Below are 23,654 nucleotides of genomic sequence, written 5' to 3'. Positions count from 1 at the left end.
TGGGAGTAGAAATAAATGTCCATCCAAACTTTCTTCACTCCCATAGATTTTTAGTGTGCGTGCAAATAAAAAAAGAAAAAAGAACAGTTACCATCAAGTCAATTCTGGCGCACAGTGACCCCATGTGTTGTAGAATAGAACTATGCATAGGGTTCTTAATGGCTGTGACATTTTGGAAGTAGCTTGCCAGACCTTTCTTCCGAGGAGGCTCTGGGTAAATTCAAATCGCTAACCTTTTAGATTAGTAGCTGAGGGCTCAAATGTTTGCACCACTCTGGGACTCCAGCGTGTATGCTAGGCTCTCAATAACCATTTGTTGAACGATGGTGCTAAGAATTTGAGACTTACAAAGATGACAACCATTGCTGCCTCCCATCCCAGGTTGCTGTATAAGTGTATCACAATTTGTTTTTCAGCATTATGCTAGGGAGAAATGGTAAAGCTGCAAGAGAACACACACACCCCTCCAAGGCCCAGCCCTGCAGACTTAAGCCGTCTATCAAGCCCCATCCTTGTAAATGACTGCTGGCTTCCACTCTCCCTTCTTCGCCACCTTCCATGCCTGACCTGAAACGTCCCCTCCTGCCCAAGGCCCACAGTCCGCTGAGTAGCAGTTGCCAGCACAGCACAGCACAGCAGTGGCCTAGATTAAAACCTCCAGGCTCATCACACAGGTGACCCACGACATCCCATAATGAAGCCTCCACTGGGAAGGGGGAGCCCATTTGCACGTCCCACCACCCAGACATAACCTGCTCAGAGCTTTCCTACTTTCCAAATTAGAAACCCAGATCCTGCCCTGAGGGATATTTGAATCTGACAAAGCCTTCCTTGGTTCAGAAAGAAAGCAATGATCTGGCGGGCGGCTTAGGATCTGCCCGATTTCCAACTACGTGCTCTTTGTAGTTTTGCACCAGGACATTATTGACCCTTCTGAGGAAGCAGCTGGGTTTTACTTTTTGTCTGTGGATGGATGACACAGATTTCTGAAGCTGCCCATGGAAAGGTTGTCTCACCTCCAGACAGAGGCACTGCACCTCCCTTCCCCCGGCATGCTGTATGGGACACGGAAAGGAGGCGTAGTCACAGAGCATGCGGTACGTGGGGAAGAAGGTCCCATGCTCCTGACGAACATTTTCCAGAAATAAGATTTCAGTGGTTTAAAAAATATTATTCCTTCAAGGTGGGGCTAATGGTGAGGAAAAATAATACTTAAACCACCAGATATGTAGTCAGTCAACATTTTTTATTGGGGAAAATGAATAAAAACACACCAAAAAGATGAAGGTGTTTTGTACTTCTTATGGGGTTATTAATGGAACTATACCATTCTTTTCCATTTACTATCTATTAGCTTTCAAGAAATTTTGCATTATCTCCTCCGGTATTTTTATCAGGATACTTATAAATTCATTTTCTTTTGTTGCAGATCATTTGTATATTAAGTGGAATACTTCCTATGTCGGGTCCCTTAGTCATTGTCTTTGATCTGATGCTTCAGTTAGAGACATTCAATCCTGCCTCTCATTGTCCCAGTGACAGAGTAATTTGGATGCTTGAGATAGAAAATATTTGGGGTAAACTATAAATCTTTCTTGGTGTAGTTTACTAGGAAGCAACAGCTTAACGACATTAATGGAGTTCTGTATGTGTGCTAAGTTCCCTGGTTGGTGCAAATGGTTTGCGCTCAGCTACTAACCTTAAAAGTTGGCAGTTCGACCAGTGACCACCCTGACAGGGAACACAACAGAGAGTCCCTGACAAAGCAGGAGAAAAGTGGGGTGCAGAACTCAAATTCTAGTAAAAAGACCAGACTTAATGGTCTGACTGAGACTGGAGGGACCCTGGAAGACATGGCCCTCGGACTGTCTGTTAGCCCAAAACTAAAACCATTCCCACAGCGTACTCTTCAGACAAAGATTAGACTGGACTGTAAGACATAAAATGATACTCATGAAGAGTGTGCTTCTTAGCTTAAGTAGATACATGAAACTAAATGGGCAGCTTCTGTCCTGAGGCGAGATGAGAAGGCAGAAAGGTCTGGAGCTGGTTGAATGGACATGGGACCTGGGGTGGAAAGGAAGAATGTTCTGTCAGATTATAGGGAGAGCAACTAGGGTCACATAACAATGTGTGTATAAATTTTTGTATGAGAAACTAACTTGAACTGTAAACTTCACTTAAAGCACAATTAAAAAAAAAAAAAATGTAGTTCACACCTATCCAATGGCACCACATAAGAAACGCCTGGCAATCTGCTTCTGTAAAGATTACAGCCAAGAAAACCCTATGGAGCAGTTCTACTGTACAACACATGGGGTCGCAGCCCGTGTGTTACAGAGTAGAACTGCTCTGCAGGGTGTGATTTGGTATGTGCTGGGCATGGCAGGTTTGGTTTGTTTGGTGTGTGTGCTGGGCATTGTGTTAAGCACCTTACCTACATCCTCTCGTTTAACCCTCATGACAACTCAACAAGATAGGTACTACTGTTATCCCTATTTCACAGGTAAGGAAACTGAGGTCTCTGCCAAAAGCTAAGTGCTCTTCCCCTGACTGCAGAGCACTGTCCTACAGAGAAACGCTAGAGCTGCCACCAATGATGAATAAGGTTTTTCTAGTCCTCGGAGCTTACAGTCTCTTTTGGTTGGTGGATGGGTAAAGAGGTGATTTGAATACAGTGTAACAAATGCAGTGATAGGTATAATGACAGGGACCTATGGGACCCAGAGGGAGAGTGCTTAGCCCATCTCTGGGAGATGAAATCTAAATCTTTATTTTTCACTGATAAACCTTTGTGGCCCTGGGTAAGATTTGACAACTCCTGCCCCCAGTCACCCTTTGGCATCACCATTTTTCACTGTATCCCCAGTGCACAGTATCTGGCACATAGTCGCTGCTCATTAAACCTTGGTTAATACACACACTTCCACAGAAGGAACTTCCAGCCCTTCTCATACCGTTATGGACTACAGTGCCAGGGGCCGGTATTTCAATTCATAGGCTCTTTCAAAGCAAGTTGTGGCCTAGGAATGGAGGGCCACAGTGAGGGGAAAGAGATGAGGAAAGGCCTAGAATGTCTTTGGGTTTTCTCTCTACTTCTGAAGTGGCTCTGAGTGCATGAGAGACTACAGGAGAGAGGGAAGAAGGGTGGGGAGAGCTACAGAGGCCCTGGAAATGGCACTGTGTGGAAGTCTTCCCGTGCCCAGGCAAGGATATAGAATTACATGGGATCCTAAAGAAGAAATGAAATGAATTGGTAAACTACTTTCCAAAGCTAATTTCTCCATTTTATCTCAAGGTTTTATTGCTGCTTCAAGGACTCCTAGCTTATGGCTCTACTGTGTCTGAGGCAATTCACCCCAGCCAGCAGGTGCAAAAGGAGCAATGGTGGGGTAGTGGTTAAGGGCTCAGCTGCTAACAAAAGTCCACAGTTTGAACTCATCAGTGGCTCTGTGGGAAAAGGGTGTGGCAATCTGCTTCCACAAAGATTACAGCCTTGAAAAGCCTATGGGACAGTTCTACTCTGACCTGTAGGGTCACTGTGAGTCGGAGTCGACTCAGTGGCAACAGGTTTGGTTTGGTTTAGCAGGTGCAAGAAGCAGCAGCTTCATGGGAGGGTCTGGACTCTCCCTAACTAGGGATTCTCATCCCTCTTTCCCTACTCAGTGAAATCTTGGTTCCATGGCTCACTTTCTGTTAGTCAGCTTTGGCTCCTCTCTGCAAAAGAAGAATTGTTAAAACCTCTTAGGAGGCCTGGCAGCCTTGCTTTAGAAGGCAGAAGCTGGCCTGACATGACTCTGGCTACATTTTTCCATACACATTCCTTAAACACCTCTCTCTGCCTGATACTATGTCAGGGGCTGTGAGGAATTAAAAAAAAGAAAACCAGAGGCACGGATCCCACCCTCAGGGAGACTGCAAGACCTCCCTGCAAGTCCTGCCCATCTCAGTAACAGCTCTTAGAAAACAGACTCTTCCCTGGGATTAGAGTCTTTTCTGGAATCTCTGCTCACAAATGCTGCCATCTCTTCTCCCACTGCCCAGGCTCTGGGCATCACTGACCCCTGTTTCATCCCTGCTCAGCTGGCTCTCCAGATGTCTGACCAGTTGGCAGAGCCATAAACTGATGCTAATGGCTGCAACTCCAACTGTCAAAGCTTGACCCATTGCAAGACCTTCCTGTTCTGCCCTGGCCCCAGTCCTTACCCTGACCCTTAGTTACCTTGCTATAGCCCTGACCTGCTATTGCATCCCATGACCTGGCCCTGCAGAGGCCTATGCAAAGCTTGTACAGATATTAGGGCTCTTGGTGCCAGTGATGAATGTAGGCAACTGGCCGTGTTGAGGTAACACATAGAAATTACACGGTGTTGTTAGCTGCCATCGAGTCAACCCCTGACTCACGGCAACCCTACGCACGATGGAACAAAACACACGTCGCCTGGTTCTGCAGCATCCTCATGATCAGTTGCAGATCAGACTGTTGTAATCCATAGAGTCTTTATTGTCTGATTTTTGGAAGTAGATTGCCATGTCTTTCTTCCTAGTCCATCTTAATCTGGAAGCTCTGCTGAAACCTATTCAGCATCCTAGCAACTTGCAAGCCTCCACTGACAGATGGGTGGTGGCTGTGCACGAGGTGCATTTGCCAGGAATTGAACACAGGTCTCCTACATCAAAGGCGAGAATTTTACTACTGAACCATCAACGCCCCTACTAGCAATCACGTAGACCCTCTTAACTTTGGTTCTTTTCCACCCCATAAGACTATAACCAGCCAGTTAGTTAATCAGTCAACAAGCATGTATAAGTATGGAGCCCTGGTGGCCTAGTGATTAATAGCTCAGCTACTAACCAAACGGTCAGCAGTTTAAATCCAGAAGCCGCTCCTTGGAAACTCTGTAGGGCAGTTTTGGTCTGTCTTATAAGGTCTCTATGAGTTGGAATTGACTCGATGGCAATGAGTTTTTTTTTGAATATGTGCCAACACTGGGGATACACAGAAGGAAAAACTGGCAAATAGCTCACAGTCTAGTGGGAAAGCAGACAGGAGTAGCATCTGTACTATCAGTGAGCAGTAGTCTCTCATGCAGTGTCAGGGAGGTGAGATGATAGACAGGGAAAGACATTTTCAACTAGGATCGTCTCTATGTAACACGTGATTCTACAAAAAGCACCCAGGCCAACAAATCTTCCTGTCTAGGGGGGATGTTCATTGGTCAGTCTTCACTACAGTTTTACAGGCTAGAGTAATCTTCATCTGCCTGAAATAATGAAAGGTGTCCTTCCATGATACACTCAGGAGTTGTCACTGTGGTCCTTTCTGCACGCTCGGCTCCTCACCATTAGATCACAGGAGGGAGTGCAAGCTCAAACACCTACAGGGGCCTGACAGATAAAATTAACGTTTATTGAACACTTACTCTGTGCCAGGCACTGTTTTAACCACATTATATAGATACGTGAACTCATTCATTTCCCACAACAGTCTATGACAGAAGGTATATTCTTATCCCCCTTTTATAATTGAGGAAACTGAGCCACAAAGAGCTAAAAGGACTTTCCAACATCAGATGGCTAGTGAGTAGTGGGGCCAGGCTTTGACCCCAGCTGGTCTCTGGATGGCACAAACAGTTTGCACTCAACTACTAACCTAAAGTTTGGTGGTTCAGACCCACCCAGCAGTGCTGTGGGAGAAAGCCTGGCAATCTGCTTTTGTAAGGATTATAGCCAGGAAAACTCTATGGAGCAGTTCTACTCTGTAACACATGGGGTCGCCATAAGTCAGAATTGACTTGATGGCAGCTAGTTTGGTTTTTTATGGTTTGGGTTCGCCTGAAAGAGTAACGCAGGCAGTCTGAGAGCGTGGGGGGCCGTGGCCATGCAAACGAGAAAGCTCGTGGCCCATCTAAGGCCATACATTCTAACTTTCAAAACATGGCTGCAGCCAAACAAAATCCTTGCCCTGGCCACATCCACCTTGTGCATGTCTAGTTTGCAATCTCTGATCGACACACAGACTTTAGGACTTTAGGTTTGCCTCTTGGACGAAAACCTCATTTGGTTTTCACAAACTTTGTGCTAAATGTTGGCAGTGTTGCTAACTGAACATGTGTGTGTGTGTGTGTGTGTGTGTGTGTGTGGGTGGGTGTGTATGTGTGTGTATGTATGAAAGAGAGAGAGGGAGAGGGAATTGAAATCCTTTTGAATTTGAATTTGAGCCAACTGGTTTGGACTTTCATTCCCCAAGGACTTGTGACTCCAGATTTGAAATCACCAAATATAAAAATATATAAAGGGATAAAGTGTGTTTTGGGAAGTGTGGCAGAAAATGCACCATCCACTCAAGTTTCCTTAACACAATAATCTGCTTTCATGGTGAAACATGAAGAACGCCCTTGGGCCCAGCATGCCATCAGTCACTCCCTAGCCCTGTTCCTGGTCATAACACAGTAATGAGGTGCAGCGAAAGAAAAGTTTCCTAGTAGCAGCCCTCCTTGGGGCCTTGACCTTGAGGAATCCCCACCACCCCACGGGGCAGCTCACTGGAATGTGTGGATTAGAGCAGCTAGCTAGGAGAAGGGCTGAGGGTCAGTGGAGCGAGCTGTTGGGGTATTACTGAGTAGGAGTGGGAGGATGGAAGCCTCCAGACCTGGCCGGAGCCTGGGCCACCTGGTTTGGATTCTTCTTCTGAGCTAGCTGTGCTTTCTTGAGCAGCATGGAATCCCCTTTCTTTCCCATCCTCAATGCCTTTAAACGCCCTATTCACCCTGCAGGTGCCAACTCAAATCACACATTCTCAAAGCCCTCCCTAGATTCCTCCTTGGAAGGGACAGCATCCTTCTTGCTGCTCCCACAACCTTTTGTATGAATTCCCATTGGGACACTTAACTAGTCATGCTTTATAGTACTTCTCCTGTGCTTGTCCATTTCCCCAACAAAAAATAAATTCCTTAAGTTCACAGACTGTATCTGTAGTTCAATTTTCAATCCCTTACCTAGACAGTTGGCCAATTTTCTACTTGTCTCTAGGAGCATTGTCTGGGAAAGCCTAGAAAAGAAAGACGTTCCTCCTGCACATAGTAAATACTCAATAAATTTGAATCGAATTATATTGTCTGGTACTGAACTACAGAGAACTGACATGGCAGTACTTGGCTTCCTCAGCCTCAATCGTGTCAACAACCCAAGCTCCATGAAAGAAGGAAAAAGCTGGCAAAGAGAGTTCCAGCTAATAATAATGGTGAGGTAATAAGACACACGCATACTCTACTCAATCCTCTTCTCAACAGGAAATTACCAAATGAAATGATATCACTTCATGAACACTGAAATGTCAGGAACACAACCAAACACAAGGCTTTCCACCACAGGGATGGTCTCACATTCAAGTGATGTAATCTTCATATTCAATATGGCACCCCATTTGATGTCAACAGTCTTTGGGAGTCAGGTCTGTCGGCTGCTCCATTTCTATTTCTTGGCACTGAGATCCTCACTGGAGATTCAGAAGTAGCCAGTCACCAAAAGAAGCCTGTAGGTTATGCCTGCACTCTGGAATCTCCCAAAATATCTGGCATCAAAGCACACTGCCCAGTTGGAAGGAGCTCTCCAAACCCAGAACATTGACATTCCAATTGGTGAATGTTTTTTCCCCCGAAGCACCTTCTTCTATCTGACAGTAATGCTATGTGTGAACCTACAAACCAGGATGGCAGAGTGGAACAAGCACTGGGTATTTAGAATTGGCCTAGAATTGCCACCCTATCATGTATTACCTGTGAGACTGCGGGCAAGTAGTTTAATTTCAGTAATCCTCAGTTTCCTCAGCTGTAAAAATGTTCATATATTAATTCAAGCAAATATTTTCCAAGGGCAAAATATGTTTCGGATGTTAGGGATGCAGTGATGGCAGTGGATTCCTTCTAGAAAGGAAGAAAGATGATTAAATAAACAATTACCATAAAGCAGATTAAGGACCGTGGTAAAAGCATAGGTACAGTGAGGGGCACAGAGCAGGGGCCCTAAACTTCAATGGTGTCAAGGAAAGTTTCCAGGGGGAATGATATTTCAGGCACAATTTAAAGGATAAATGGAGGCAAGGAGATTCAGTGGTGGCAGTTGTGGGTGCGGTTGGAGAAGAGTTGTGGGTTCCAGATAGAGAAGCTTGTCTGAGGCCCCAAAGCAAGAGAGAAACTACAAATTTCACAGTTTGAGGAACGGAAAGCTTTTCCATTTCAAAACTGTGGGTTGCCATTGTTTCTCCTCTTGTTTCTTTTTAGGAGTTAGTGTAGCAAAAAGAGCACCACAGGCCTATAAAACAAACAACACGTGAGGAACTTACTTCCTTTGCTTCTTAATTCAAATAACTGAGACCAAATGGGCAAGTCCTGCCCAAAAGCAAGATGAGAAGGCAGGAAGGGACAGGAACTGGACAAATGGAACCCGAGGTGGAAAGAGGGAGTGTGCTGTCACATTGTGAGGATTGCAGCCGGTGTCACAAAACAATATGTGTATAAATTTTTGAATGAGAAATTAACTGGAGCGGTAAACTTTTACCTAAAGCCCAATAAAATTTTTTAAAAAAAGAGCACCACACTGGGAAGCTGGAAAATGGACTTTGCCTTCCCTTGGCCAGTAACTAGCTTTATAAGTTTGCAGAAGCTGCTCAGCCTTTCTGCTCTTCGGTTTCTTCATCTGTGAAACAGGACAAGAAACGAAACCCCTCCCCTCCCTACATTCCAGTGGATTGAATGAAGAAATGTTTGCAAGAGCATTTAAAAAATTAAAATGACTTGTAAGTACAGGGTCTGTGATAGGATTTTCCCCAGTCATCAATAAGCACAAGGCCATTTGGGTGTCAGTGGGAAGACTAGTTAAGTGATCGTATTGATGTATTTATCCCCCACCCCACCCCACCCCCCCATTCCCAAGGGATCATGAAATAAATAGCAGTTTCATTCTGACTGGTTTGGTGATATTTCATTTCAGCTCATAATCAGATTTTGTCTAAGGAAGAAAGTATGCTATTAATAGGTTTTTTTTTTTTTTTTCTTTTTTGTAGTATCTGTGATTACGTACTGAGCCTGGCTGATTAGGGCAGACTGCCATTGAGCCCAGGGTTGGGGGTTTAATCCTGCATAATCCTGAGCTCTGGCCAAAGGCAGACTTTTGGTTGTGAGAGGGATCAGGTAAGAGAATGTGGCCGCTGAAGCAGGGATGCTGTTAGATCTCCCTGGGGCCCATTGCACCAAACCTACATCAGACCTTCAATTCCAGTTCCTCGTTGCCGTCGAGTTGATTCTGACTCATGATGACCCCACATGTCAGAGTAGAAATGTGCTCCATAGGGTTTTCAATGGCTGATTTTTCAGAAGTAGATCACCAGGACTTTCTTCCCAAGTGCCTCTGGGTGGACTTGCACCTCCAACCTTTTGGTTGGCAGTCAAGAATGTTAACCGTTTACCCCGCCCAGGAACTCCTACACCTTCAAAGCCCTCTGTCATCTCACCAACTTTGCCTGTAGGAACCTCATCTCTCAGTCTTCCTCAGAAGGAACGTTCGTTGCCCTCCTGGCCCAGATCATGTACAAGCAGCCTCTGTAACTTTGCTCTAGCTGTCCTGTGTAGTAGTTCACCTCCCCCCGCACCCCACTACTGCCTCTTTTCCCCATTAGGACCACCAGCCTCTCCATGCAATAACATCCAGTGCAGGGGCCAGCATAACCTCCATCTCCTCCATGTGGTCCCCCCTTAAAACTTCAGCCAACATTGATCTTTCTAACAAACGAAATCCCTCTTCTCCCCACATCTCCTTCCTAACACTGCGTTCATTTTGGCACTTTCTGATATTCACTTTAGCATGTAATTGCTATTATTATTTTTGAAAATTAAATTTTGCAAAGCATTTTCAGTTTACGAAGACCTCTCAGGTATATTCTTATTTGACTTTCATGACAACACTGGATGGTGAGTGAAGTTGGTGTTATTATTATCTTCCTGTCTTACACACAAGGAGCCCAAGGCTTTGGAGGTTCTAGCAGAGCAGGATTTCTACTGTTCTGGGCTTCATTAAGAAACTCTTTAGGCTAGGAGTCAGTTCCTATACTTCTCTTTGTTTCCCCCTCAGCATCATTTTGATCACATAGTAGATAGTTAACTAAGACTTCTTGAAATTAAATCCATATGCAACGACAGGAAAAATTGTTCAAATGGCATATTTTGTTGATGCAAATCATTGCTATTAGTCCTATTAGCCTCTTCATGTATAAAGAACAACGTGCTTGCAGCTTTATTTTTATTACAGTGACTCAGTAAACAACCTAAGGGAAGCTCACGCTTGGTCTATACAACAATCCTCTGGGGGTCACTCAGAGGACAGCGACAAATGCAGGTACCTCTCCCTCTGCTCACACCAAACATCACGGCCCCACAGCCCCCTGGCAGTGGGTGGAATGTGCTTGTTAGAACTTGCTCAGCAGGGTGGACACGCTCGGCTAGCCTTTGGAAACCTGTGGTCACTTGGGCACTCAGAGGATTCAGGTTACCCAGCACTGAGTTGGCAGGTGGGCCTCAGCCCCACTGCAAGGGCAGGTGAAAGAGAAGCCCCTGAGGAGGGGGTGTCCATCATTCATTCTGGGTTGGAGGCAGGAAGACCTTCCAGCATGGGAGCAAATTTCCCAAGAATTTCAGGGCCACCTTGCCTTCATTTCTTCCATGCTCCTGTCTGTCTGGAAAATACCAATTATGACTAAATATTTATATAGTTCCTAACACCCAACGGACTGGCAAAGAATATTAAATATACCATGGACTTCCAGGAAAAAAAATCAGTCTTAGAAGAAATACAACCAGAATGCTCCTTAGAAGCAAAGATGGCAAGACTTTGGCTTGCTTGCTTACTTTGGACATGCCGTCAAGAAAAACCAATCTATAGAAAAGGATATCATGTTTGGTAAAGTAGAGGGTTGGTGAATACGGGGGAAACCCCCAATGAGATGGATTGACACAACTGCCAAAATAGTGGACTCAAACATAGCAACAATCGTGAAGATGGCGCGGGGCTGGGCAGCGATTCCTTCTGTTAGCCATAAGGTCACCATGAGTGGGAGCCGACTTGACAGCACCTAACAACAACAGCAACAGCCTAGGAGCACATCCACATGCATTATCTGCTTTGACACAAGGACACTGTGAGGCAGGCATTCGCTACTACTTATTTGTTTGTTTACTTTAAAAAGTACATGCACAAGATCAAACGTTCGGGATATTACCAAAGGGCATGGAGTGAAGAGCCAGTCTCCCTTCCAGTCCTGCCCCCGGTTTCTTCCATAGAGGCAACACATACTATCATTTTCTTGTATGTTCTTCCAGATTATTCCCCATTTTGGAGATGAAAAAAACCGAGACCCAAAGCAGCTGAGTGACTTTCCCAAGGACGCACAGTGAGTAAGTCACGGGGCAAGGATTCGAACCGTCTTCTCCTACCACAGCCTATGAGCAACCCCCACACTCCTGGATTTCCAACTCTCTTTAACTATCTTTTAATTCAGTTCATATGAGAACTTACAAGAATGTAAACAAATAGAAGATAAAGTCAAAACCAGAACAGGAGGCCTGGAGCCCCACAGGCTGTCCGCCAAGGAGAACAGCTTGGAAGCTGCTGCCTTCCCCTGTCAGGCACCACAAGGACACCAGCTCCTCCTCTTGATGCTCCAAGCCAGCTCCCATCCCCAGGAGCCTTGCCTGCCTTCTAACTGGCAGGGGCAGGACCACCCATTCAGACCGAAGTGCTCTATCAAAGCGTTCCCACCAGTCTGGTGTCCTGCTCCTCTAAGACCCTGATACCTTGAGGTTTGGTCTGACAAAAAATTTCTTCTGGGCTGTTCATGGGAAATAAAGCCTAATGGCCCGAGGCTGCAGGCAGCCCAGCCCTGAGACCACACTGTGGAGGGAGCTAGAAGACAAAGTCAGAGTTCCCTGGCCTGTGCCACCATCCCACTTACCTCCCAAGTCCCCAAGTATGTTCCAGAGAGCTTTCCGTAAAGCTTTGAGGTCTCCTGGCACGGGGGGAGGGGCGGGATGGGAGTGGGGTGGAAGGGAACACACTGAGGGAAAGGGTGTGTGTCTGTGTGTGTGTGTGTGTGTGTGTGTAGTATCTACAGGGCTGTTGTAGTTGTTAGCTGCCGTCAGTTTGGCCTCTGACTCACGGCAACCCCATTCACAGTGAAACAAAACACTACCCAGTCCTGCGCCATCTCCATAATCAGTTGCAAATCAGACCTTCGTGATCCATAGGGTTTTCCTTGGCTGATCTTCAGAAATAGATCTCCAGGCCTGTCTTCCTAGTCCACCTTAGTCTGGAAGTGCCGCTGACACCTGTTCAGCGTCATGCAGCATGCAAGCCTCCACTGATAGATGGGTGGTGGCTGCACATGAGGTGCATTGTCCAGGAGTTGACCCTGTGTAGAAGGTGAGAGTTCCACCACTAAACCACCACTGCTGCGCAGTCAGTTCCAACTCATGGAGACTCCATGTGTGTCAGAGTCGAACTGTGCTCCGTAGGGTTTTCAGTGGCTGATTTTTCAGAAGTAGATCTCCAGGCCTTTCTTCTGAGGCATCTCTGGGTGGACTGAAACCTCCAACCTTTCGGTTAACAGCCGAGTTTGTTAACCATTTACACCACCCAGGGACTCCATCTATAGGATACCCGCCCCTGCAACTCCTTACTTAAACAATTTCTTTTCCCTCCATACTCCAAATCACATATTTGCAATTACCTGTGGCCACTTTGGGAAGGATATTTCAGGGGCAGAGAGGAAGATGTTTGGGGGTGAGGGCAGATATGCTAAGGGGATCAGGGATGTGCGAAGCCAATGACAGTTCCAGAATGTCTCTATAAGACAAGCTTAGGGGCAGCAATCTCTCTGCACAGAGGCATCTAATGCTGCATTGGATGAGAAAATGTCACCTGTGTCAAAGAAAGGGGGTGCTGAGGCAATATAGCCTGCTTGCCTGCATTGAGTGGGTGCTCAATAAATACTTGACCTCACTCATATATGTCCTCTGCATTCACCGACTATTATTTATCAAAACTGAAAAAAAAAAAAAAAAAAACACGCAATGTTCCAAAAAAAAAAACAAACCCATTGCCATCGAGCCAATTCCAACTCACAGCAACCTTACAGGACAGAGTAGAATTTCCCCATAGGTTTCCAAGAAGCAGCTGGTGGACTCGAACTACCAACCGTTTGGTTAGCAGCCGAGCTCTTAACCACTGTGCCACCAGGGCTCTCCAGGCAGCATTAAGGATGCAGATTTAAACCCATGCAGACAGAAAGTGAGGGTTCATCCTCTGGCAACAAGAGCTTCTCTGCATAGCTCGACCTCTGGGACAGAGCCTGCGGCTCAAAGCCTGGTGAATCTGAAATATTCCGCATTGTGCATTCCGCAGGGCTGAATTATTATTGGAATGAGAATATTTCTGTTCACTCCCTCTATGATTTGGCCTTTACATTTTAAGCCTTCATAAGGTAGCTTTTGGCTTTTAATTGCCCTGAACTTTCGTTAACTTTAAATGAAGGGAGGAAATGGGAAGGAAAATAAAAACTGTATCTGTATTGATTTGGAGTTGCATAATTGTATATTTTTTGCCACACCATTAGTTTTAAACTATTCCAGCCAATACGCCTCTCCCCCACTACCACAGAGAAAAATAAATAAGGCATTCAATTATGGCTGCAAAGTTTGCAGAACTCTGCGTTCCCTTCTCTAGTATTGAAGAGAATTATGTAACTTTAAACTTAGGATTTATTTTTCAATTACCACCTGTGTGGGAGACCTTGAGTCACACAAGTGCTTGGTTGTCCTGCTTTTTCAAAAACCCCTCTTTCCCTTCGGGAGGATATGATGTTTGAAGGCTAACACCTCAGTTATGGGAGTCGCCCAGAGGCAGGCCTTTGGTTTATTTGTGCAACAGAAATGGCACGGCCCCACCCCAACCGCCTGTAACACAGATGACTTCAGAGCCTCTGCTCACACTTCCCAAAAATAAAACTCTACCTAGGTGCTTTACTACACCCACAAACATTAGCTCCAATATCTTTCTGAAGTTTTGAAGAATGAAAATGAGAACTGTGTAACCAATGTATTTCTCTGTAACCATGGCTGCAGGTTTTATTAGCACTGTTCCCAGGAAGTGGTCAGAACCGATATACAGAAATGACAAACAGTGTGCGTGGTGTCAGAGTGTGGGACCTTAAATTCTTCCGACTGGAAAAGTAGTTCCTAATGGCTATGATTCGTAAAGGACAGGGGGCTGGAGGGGAGGGACCAGCAGGGTGGAGGGCTACATCTGTAAGAGAATTTTGGTGTTTTAATTTTAGCCTTCATTTGGCTTTTTAATATAATACCCTAATTCACCACTACCTTGCATTTAGATTGCAGTTTTCACTTCTCAATGTACTTTCACATGTCTTGTCTGCTCTTCACAACAATCTTGAGGAGATATCTGGGATGGTAATAGCCTCCTTTCTCAGATGAGGAAATGGCTCAGAAAGTTTAACTGATTTGCCCGAGGTCAAGAGGCTGGAGAGCCACTGAACTGGGCCTAGAACTGGGTCCTCTGGCTCCTACCTGAATATTCTATCCAATGCACCCCTCTGCCATCCTTTTGTATTGTATCTGGGGACATTGTGGTGCATATTAATTCCTCTTGCAAACATCCCTCATCCTTATCATTTGGCTGATTAACCAAAGACCAGGGTCAGTTTATCAAACCGGGGGCTACAGCTGCAAAGACAGTCTTGCTCTTTGCCCTTGTTTCTATTTCCCAAGCTGTTTGCGTAGCTCTACCCTACATAGATTACAGCATACAGACAACGGTAATGTAGTCCCTACCCCAGAGGGAGTTTATAATTCAGGAGCTGCAAGCTCAAAGTGCCTCCAGGGACCAGGTGGGTGACAGGACTAGGTAAGGGCCAGGCTGTGGGATCAGGGGAACGGAGAGTACAGAGGCCCTCTGCAGTTCTAACAGATTATGGCTATGTGGGTAGGGTGGCCAAATTATAAGAGCTAAAAATTGAGAATATTATATGAAATCAGAGGAGGTAATAAAAAAGTACCTGTGGGCTGGATATAACTTGTGGACTGCCATTGTGCTCTATACCAGCTCAAAGGAGTTTTACACCTTTGGATTCCAGTACCCTTTGTTGAGACTGTTGTCATATGTGATATTTTATTGCACTTCTTTTCTTACAAGTCTGCTGTTGTTGTCATTAGGTGCCGTTGAGTCACTTTCGACTCACAGCAACCCCATGTGACAGGACCACGCTCTATGAATACACTCTTGATTAACTAAGAAATCTTCTGTGACCTCACGGAGCTCACATTTTAATAGGACTTACATGTCTACACAGAAGATAGTTAATCAAGAGTGAATCCACAGAGTGTGGCACACATGGCAAGCTTTCAAATATTTCATGGATACATGATTGGGTGAACATTTCATCATCCTAGAAGAGAAAGTCCAGAGACTGAAATCTTCAGCCTCCCGAGAATAGCAGCTTTATGATTACAGCAGGATCTTTTGACTCAGACAGGACTGGATTCCAGCCTCCTGCGCTTCAGTAGCTCCAGGACCTTGAGCAAGTCATGTAATCTCTGGTAGCCTCAGGTTCCTCATCTGTATCCTAAACCAAACCTGTTGCTCTTGAGTTGCTTCTGACTCACAGTGACCCTTTAGGACAGAGTAGAACTGCCCCATAGGGTTTCCAAGGCTGTAATCTTTACGGAAGCAGACTGCCACATCTTTCTCCAGTGGAGCAGCTGCTGGATTCAAACCACCAACCTTTCATTTAGCAGCTGAGCGCTTTAACCATTGCGCCACCAGGGCTTCTCACTGTATTAAACCATTGCCACTGAGTCGATTCTGACTCATAGTGACCCTATAGGACAGAGTAGAACTGCCCCATAGGGTTTCCAAGGAGCAGCTGGTGGATTCGAACTGCTGACCTTTTGGTTAGCAGCCAGACACTTAACCACTGAACCAAAAGGTCTACCTCCTGAGATGTTGAATGAGACCGTGTCTGTACAGTCTTGATTATCACACTAAGTTGCACACTTAGTAAGAACTCAACAAGTGGTGGCTTTTTGATTCAACAGATCATTCCCTGTTCCTGTGAAAGGCGATAAGACATTTTGCCAACCCTCTGTTTTCAGACTTTGGCCTGTTGAGGTGTCTAAGTTAAAAGAGGCCAAGCAAAGGAAAACAAGCGAGCATTCTAGCTGAAATGAAGAGCAGAAAGTTGATAGTGATGAACAAAACAAGGCTCCCCTAAGAAACTAAGTCCTGGAGGTCAGGAGCGTTGAAAGAGGGAGAAGCCACTGGGAATGAATGGAGATAAAGTTAGTGAGAAAGCAGGAGAGAGTCAAATGTGTCTGCGCTGATTCCCTAGGGTTGGCTAACTGACGCTTTAAACTAGTTCAGTGAAAAATCGATCAAACTCTGGTTAGAACAAAAACATTCTTTAATAAATGGATGTTTTCACCTACCAACACAATATGAATAGTATACTGAGAAGAAGTACAGTGCTTTACCATTTTCAAGGCGCTTTCAAGTTACCCACTGTGTGAAGTGTGCTTATGCTACATGCTTTTCACACATTATCTCATTTACTCCTCCCAGCAATGCATGCATGCATTCATTCATTCATTCATCCATTCAGCAAACACTTATTGCTGGCCCAGGCCCCATGCTAAGTACTGAGGATAAAATAATGTAGCACAGTGTATAAAACACCTAGCCCTCTGAGAAGAGGACTTGTATCTCTCTGTACAGAAGAGAAAACTGAACTCAAAGTGCTTAAGTAAATGTTCCCCGGACCCCACCCCATGTTAGTGGAGAAGGCAAAATTCTTGACTTCAGGTTTTCTGGTTTATGAGAAGAAAAATTAGGAAATTTCCTTGATGAGCTCAGGGAGGTAAATATGAGGAAGTTGTTGGCTTACTAACAGACTGGAAATATTATATTCAATCACCCTTAGTTGGAATTCTCAGGAAACCAAGGGGACACAAAGTCTTGTGACTAAGCCTAAGGGTGACTTGAAATAGACTAATTATTCTTAGGCTCTGTAGTACAGAGGGGGAGACCATGTGATTAGGGATGAGAACAGAGAGAGGAAAAAAAAAAAGATGAAAAAGAGGAAGAGAAAAGAAAGGGGCTAGAGATGCTGTGTCCATAACAGAAAGTCGGAGAAAACCCAGATGGAAACCTTTTTAAACTCTCTTTGTTGTTCTTAAGTTATTCGCTGATTATTTCCCTGGTGTCATCTTTGAAAAGGGAGAGCGTATCTTTCACCTCCCCTGTTTTTCCTAGCACACCTTAATTAATACTTGATTGATTGAAAGATTGACTCATTTGAACCTGGAGTGAAATTGAGCTTTTTAATTTTCTTTTATACTGCAGCTGAAATAGAGCATATAGCAATTAGGAAAGAATCCCTTGTTATCAGAAAGTCCCAGCTACAATGGGCTCTTTGTAACTGAGCAAAAGGAAGGTAGGAGCTGATAAAGCACACTCCTCCACCCCCTGCTGCCTTCGGTGATACGGGGTTTTCTTGATCATTGTTTCCTCCTTAAATGAGGTGGCTGGAGAATCTGGATGGACCCCGGGCTAAATGAGTAGGTCATTGTCATCAAAGTCCGACCACATATGTGACCAGTGGTCACTTTTCTATACCCTTCATTGCCGCTGCTCTTTCTCCCCAATGACCTGGATGACAGATTAGCTTTATTCAAGATCTCGTTTCTTTGAGTGTCTTTGGCTTAACTGGCGTGACTTCATTCATTCATTCAGCTACTTGCCAGACGCTGAGGAAACAAACAGAACAAGTAGGGCCCTATTCTCACAGAATTTATATTCTAGTGGAGGAAAGCAGGCAATTAAAACCAAAAGTGACAAGCACATCATACATGAATGAGATATTTCAGAGTGAGAAGTACTACAGAGAAGGTAAGCGTGTAGTGTGGTAGAGGATGACTGGGGGTCAGACTACTTTAGATTACTTGGTTAGGAAAGGCCTCTTGGTGAGATAACATTTGTGGTTACCTTTAAATGAAAAAACATTTGAGCTGAGACCTGAATGCTATGAAGTAGTCAATTATGCCAAGATCTGAGAGCAAGGGTACTAGACTATGGGACAGACAAGATCCTGAGGGAGTGAATGGTCCCAAAGCGTGGCCAGGGCACAGTAAGTGAGAAAGAAAACAGGTATGAGCTGAGCTCAGAGAAGGAGGCAGGGGCCAGATGATGGAGGGACTTGAGGGGTATGGTAAGGAGTTTAGATTTCACTCTACAGGTGATGAGGAGTCACGAGGAGGAGGTAGGGGAGGGGTGACATAGTCATCTGGAGAACAGGCTATAACAGGGGAAGAGAAAAGCCAGAGAGGCTGATTAGGAAGCTACTACAGTAAACCAGGTGAGAGACAATGGTGACCTAGCCATGGAAATGGAGAGAAGTGGGTGGACTTTGGAGACAGAGCCAGTGGCACCTGCTGATGGGGTGAAGGTGGGGGTGACACAAAGAGGAGAACCAAAGATGAACAGTCAGTCTTCTGCCTAGTCCAGTTGAGAGAATTCATTCATTCGTCAAATATTCATTAGGACCTATTATGAGACAGGCACAAAGCTAGGACTTAAGGTTATACAGACTAGTTGAATCAGTGCCATTTAGGAATTTGCAGTGTGTGAGAGAAAAACATGTCTACAAGTACAAGAGAAAGTTTTAGAGAGAGAGAAAGAAACATACATTAATCTTTGTACTTTTCTGTAGTCTTTTAATTTGTCCAAGAAAACAAATCATTACAGTACAGTAAGATGAAGGCTGTGGTAGGTAATTGGGTCTATGGGAGCACAGAAGAGAAAGCAGTCAATAGTGGGGGAGGGCATGGACAAAGTCACTCACGGAAGAGCTCACAGAGGAGGATTGAAGGGCAAGTTCTCCCAGTGAATGGGCCAAGGGAAGAAGGTGAGAAGACATTCCAAAAGATGAAAATGGGAGAGAGCAGAAAGGTTTGGGGGAAACTCAAAGAAAGGGTGGTGATGAGGGTGGCGGTAGAAGATGAGGCTAGGATGATAGGAGGGACAAGATCAACAGCAACTTGTTCTTCTTGCTAAGAAGCTGTGATTATCATATGAGTGATGGAGAGCCAAAAGGGGCTAACCAGGGGGATGCATAATCACCTTCAGATTTTAGAAAGATGGGTTAGAGGAAGGAAAAACCAGAGACTAGTTTAAGGGCTTGAACAAATGTGGTAACAATGAAGAGGAGCACACCTATACTTCTCAGGACTCTTTCTTTGCCTCCGTACTTCCCACTCTGTACACCCACCCCACCCAGAGCTACTTAGCTTAAACCTTGCTTAACCTTCAATGCTCACCGTGCTCCAGCCTCACTGGCCTCCTGCTCCTGGATCATGCCAAGCTCTTTCCCACTTTGTACTTGCTATTCCTGCTCCCTGGAATGCCTTTCCCTTAGTTCTGTGCACAACTGGTTCTTCGTCATCCCTCATCAGTTCAAAGTCACCGCCTAAGTGGCCACTCCATTTATTTCCTTTAGAGCACCAACAGCATACCTTGGTTTATTTATTAGTTCACTTGTTTCTTCTCTATCTTCTCCCTGTAGAAGGTAAGTAGCTGTACTGCGTCAGTCTTATTCATGACTGTATCCGTGGAGCCTAGTTCAAAATACCAAATCCATTACTGTCAAGTCAATTCCGACTCATAGCAACTCTATAGGACAGAATAGAACTACCCCCATAGGGTTTCCAAGGAGCAGCTGGTGCATTAGCAGACGAGCTCTTAACTACTTCGCCACCAGGGCTCCTGACACATACCGGGAGCTCATTAAATACACTGGTGGAAGGAAAGAAGGGAGGGAGGGAGGAAACAAAAGGACAGTTTGATTTGGGGATGAGGAAGGAGGCTTGTGCCCACTCCCTCCAATCATGTGGGATCCATGGAGAGAGGATGAAGAGACTGTACCCAAACCTCATAATTCCACCCCTGTGTGATGCCTACAAAGATTTTAATTCTGAAATGGTTGCTTTAAAAAAGAATGACAAGTGGAATAATTTAGAAAGAGTCTCATTACCACAGGAAAATTAGAGAAAGAGAAGAAAAAGTCTTTTAAAAGAGACCTATATAATCAAAGTCATGGCCCCAGAGGTGTCCCAAATTCTTAAAAGGCAAACAAAATCATCATGAGCTAAGGAGTCAAGGGGTCTTTATTTTCGACAGCCTATTTGTTGGGGTTCAAATAATCAAGACTCACATCTATTGCCTGGCTCTGCTCTGAGGCACTCTACGTCTACTGACTCATTTAATTCTCAGAATACCCTATTATTACCAATTCCATTTTACAAATGAGAAAACTGAGTCCCAGAGAGAGAGGTTAAGTAACCTGCCCAATGTTATACAGCTCGTGAGCGGCAGGCCAGGACAAGTGGTCCCAGAACCATGAGTCTAAAGCACTAAGCTCAACACCTCCTGGGTCAAAGCTGCACTTTGGGAGAGTTGTGGAGCTTATCGCATGTTTGTTATTAGTGTTTTTGTCACTTGTATTAACCCTGTTGTCACAACGGTTAAGTGCTTGACTGCTAACCGGAAGGCTGGCAGTTCAAACCCACCCAGCAGCTCCACTGGAGAAAAGACCTGGCAGTTTGCTCCTACAAGGATTACAACCTTGGAAACCTTATGGGACAGTTCTGCTATGCCCTCTAGAGTCGCTATGAGTCGGAATCGACTCGCTGACACCCAGCAACAACAACACTGGTCACGATAGGCTAGCTGCTGTAACAAGTAATTCCCAAATCTCAGTGGCTTCACCTGACAAAGGTTTATTTCTCGTTCATTTCACCATTCACTGTGGTCAGCAGGGTGCTCTGCTCCATGTAGTCATTCAGGAACACCTTCCATCTCTGCTATTCCCATGGCCATTGGAGTCCTCCCCTGGGTCTTTTGCATCTGGCCAGCCAATGAGCAAACAGGGAGAGAACATGGAGGATCTTATAGAGATTTCAGGAGCCTGGCCCATGTTCCATTGACCAGAATCAGTCACAGAGCCGCACATAGATGTATGGGGGCTGAGAAGGGTAGTCCAGACTGTGCCCAGGAAGAGGATTTGGTGGGCATCTTGCTAAATGCTGCCTCAGTGCTTATTTTTAAGGACTTTTGCAGGAGAGACCTGGCAGGAGGGTGCGCTGGGACTCAGAAGACATTGATTCTGGCCCTGACTTCACCAGTTGCCCTTTCAGCAAGTCACAGCCTCTTCTGGTCCCAGATTCCTCATCTGAAAGTGAGAGAATCCAGCCAGATGACCCATCCCAGATGTCTTCCAATTCTGAATATCTATGTGATAAAGCATCATTTCATGATTTTTAATAACCACGATGCTGTAATTGTTGCTATATCAATAATCTGTGCTTTTGTTCAAAAATGCAACCGTAATTACAACATCAATTCTGGGGGAGAATACTATCTATTTTGTTGCGGCTCCTCTAATACATAATATCCAGTTACATATCATACATGCTTACATTGGGAAAAGAAGCATCCAGCTTTATGTTAGGATTAGTTATCTGAAGCAATTAATTAAAATGGGGAAAAGATAGCTATCTAATTCATCACGCCTAAAGCCAGGTTACAGTTGTAAGCATAATGTTCTACAAGCAGAATATTTGCTGTGATCTGACCATTTTTGTATAAAACAGTACTTACATCTATTAGAGGGCATCTGAGCATGCCGGGTTAGCAAGGTGAGAACCGTCAAGAAAACAGATATCCAGAGCGGCAGAGCTAATAGCTGCTGACTGAGGTCCCACTCCAGGCCCGCGCTGCCAGGGAGCCTTGGTTTCTGAAGTGTGTGATATTATCGTAACCATAGGGATTTTGCAAGGACTGTAAGGTGGTTTGAGAGCTGGGGCAAGATTTGGGCAGTCAGGGTGGAGAGGCCTGGAAGTGAATAAGATGTTTGCTTCAAACCCCCAGGAGAGATGGTGGGGAGTCTGGTAGAGACTGTTTGATGGAATTCCTATTTTAGAAAAAATATGTGTGTGTGTGTGTGTGTGTGTGTGTTGTATGCAATCAGGTCGATTCTGACTCATAGCAACCCTGTATGACAGAGCAGAACTGTCCCATAGGGTTCCCTAGGCTGTTATCTTCACAGGAAGGAGCCCTGGTGGTTCAGTGGTTAAGCACTCAGGGGCTAACCAAAAGATTGACGGGTTCAAACCCCCCAGCTGCTCCACGGAAGAAAGATGTGGCAGTCTGCTTCTGTAAAGATTTACGGCCTTGGAAAGCCTGTGGGGCCGTTCTACTCTGTCGTATAAGGTTGCTGTGAGTCAAAATCAACTCGATGGCAATGGTTTCTTTTTTTAAAAAAAATCTTTAAGGGAGCAGATCACCAGGTCTTTTCTCCTGCAAAGCCACCGGTGCATTCGAACCACCGACCTTTCGGTTAGCAGCTGAGCACTTTAAACGTTGTGCTACCTGGGTTCCTATAGAGACTGTTTGATGGAATCCCTAGTTTAGAAAAAAAAAATATATATATATATATATACATATATATAGAGATAGATAGATAGATATAGTTGTTTTAGGGTTCCTTCTAGTCGATTTTGACTCGTAATGACCCCATGAAACAGAGTAGAACTGCCCCACTGGGTTTTGTAGACTATGCCAGAGTCAGAGACCTCAGAGGAAACTAGGGATAAAAGACGGAAAGCAGAGTACCGACCAGGGCATGACTGCATGTCTCTCTGCTGAGAGTTCTCCTATCCCTGTCCTCACCCCACATCCACTGAAGAATGCCTAAGTCAGTCCACTTTTCTGGCCTCCACCACCACCACCACCACCCCCCTCGTCTCAGCTGCCAAGTTCCCTAAACAACTGTAATGGTCTTCCGCTCCCGCCCTCTCCTATCTCAGCGAGCGTGATCTTTATGGAACACACATTCAGTCATGCCCCCTCCTTGCGTAAAATCCATGGCTCTTACAGTACAGATCGGACTTAAATGTGGCTTAGAAGGCCTTATGGGTGTAGGTTGCCTGCCTTGCAAGCCTCATGTCACCCCAGTGTCACCCCACTGGCGGCAGCTGCTGCTGCGTTCAGTCACACTGTCCTTTCAGGTTCTTTTCAGAAGCAATGGGTCCAATTGTTCATTGAAAAAAAGGACAATAAGTGCATCATTCCCTTGTGTTTCCAGACTTTTGGGGGATGTTCTATAATAACAATTGAAGTCATTGCTTTACACTTAGAGATACCTCACCTGAAAAGGTATCCAAGAGTTAAAGAAAGGCATATCGAGTGCATTCCTCGAAAATGCATTAGAATAAGTGTGCCCTATGTTTCAGGACTTTTCAGACAACCTGACTGTGTGTTCGCTGTTTTTCTGCTTCAGTTCTTAGCTAAGTCATCCTAGCCTCAGGGCCTGCCCCGCCCTCCTGATGGGTCACCTTTGCCTGTTACCCACTGTCCCGGCATCGTGGGCTTCTCATTCATAGCATTCACCATAATTGTACCTTTACCCGGTCTATGTGGTTCTTTAATGAACACTTGCTTCCCACACTAGACTTTGAGCACGACAAGGACAGGGATCT

General features: G+C 45.1%; 1 protein-coding gene across 3 annotated transcripts in view; it reads left to right on the top strand.

Moving 5' to 3' along the window:
• The window catches only part of KIAA0040 (KIAA0040 ortholog), a 41,452-nt gene that overhangs the window by 5,709 nt on the left and 12,089 nt on the right, over window positions 1–23,654 (top strand). The window contains exon 2 of one of the 3 annotated variants that reach the window (XM_023728056.1): window positions 11,373–11,443. The exons of 1 other annotated variant lie outside the window; for it this stretch is intronic. The gene's annotated coding sequence lies outside the window, so the exon portion shown is untranslated. Of the gene's footprint in view, window positions 1–11,372; window positions 11,448–23,654 lie in introns of all 3 variants that reach the window. One more of the 3 variants, XM_023728055.1, reaches the window with a different exon arrangement.

Source organism: Trichechus manatus, unplaced genomic scaffold (assembly GCF_000243295.1).
Source record: "Trichechus manatus latirostris isolate Lorelei unplaced genomic scaffold, TriManLat1.0 scaffold00021, whole genome shotgun sequence".
NCBI classification, from domain to species: domain Eukaryota; kingdom Metazoa; phylum Chordata; class Mammalia; order Sirenia; family Trichechidae; genus Trichechus; species Trichechus manatus.
This window is presented reverse-complemented; position numbering and strand designations above follow the sequence as displayed.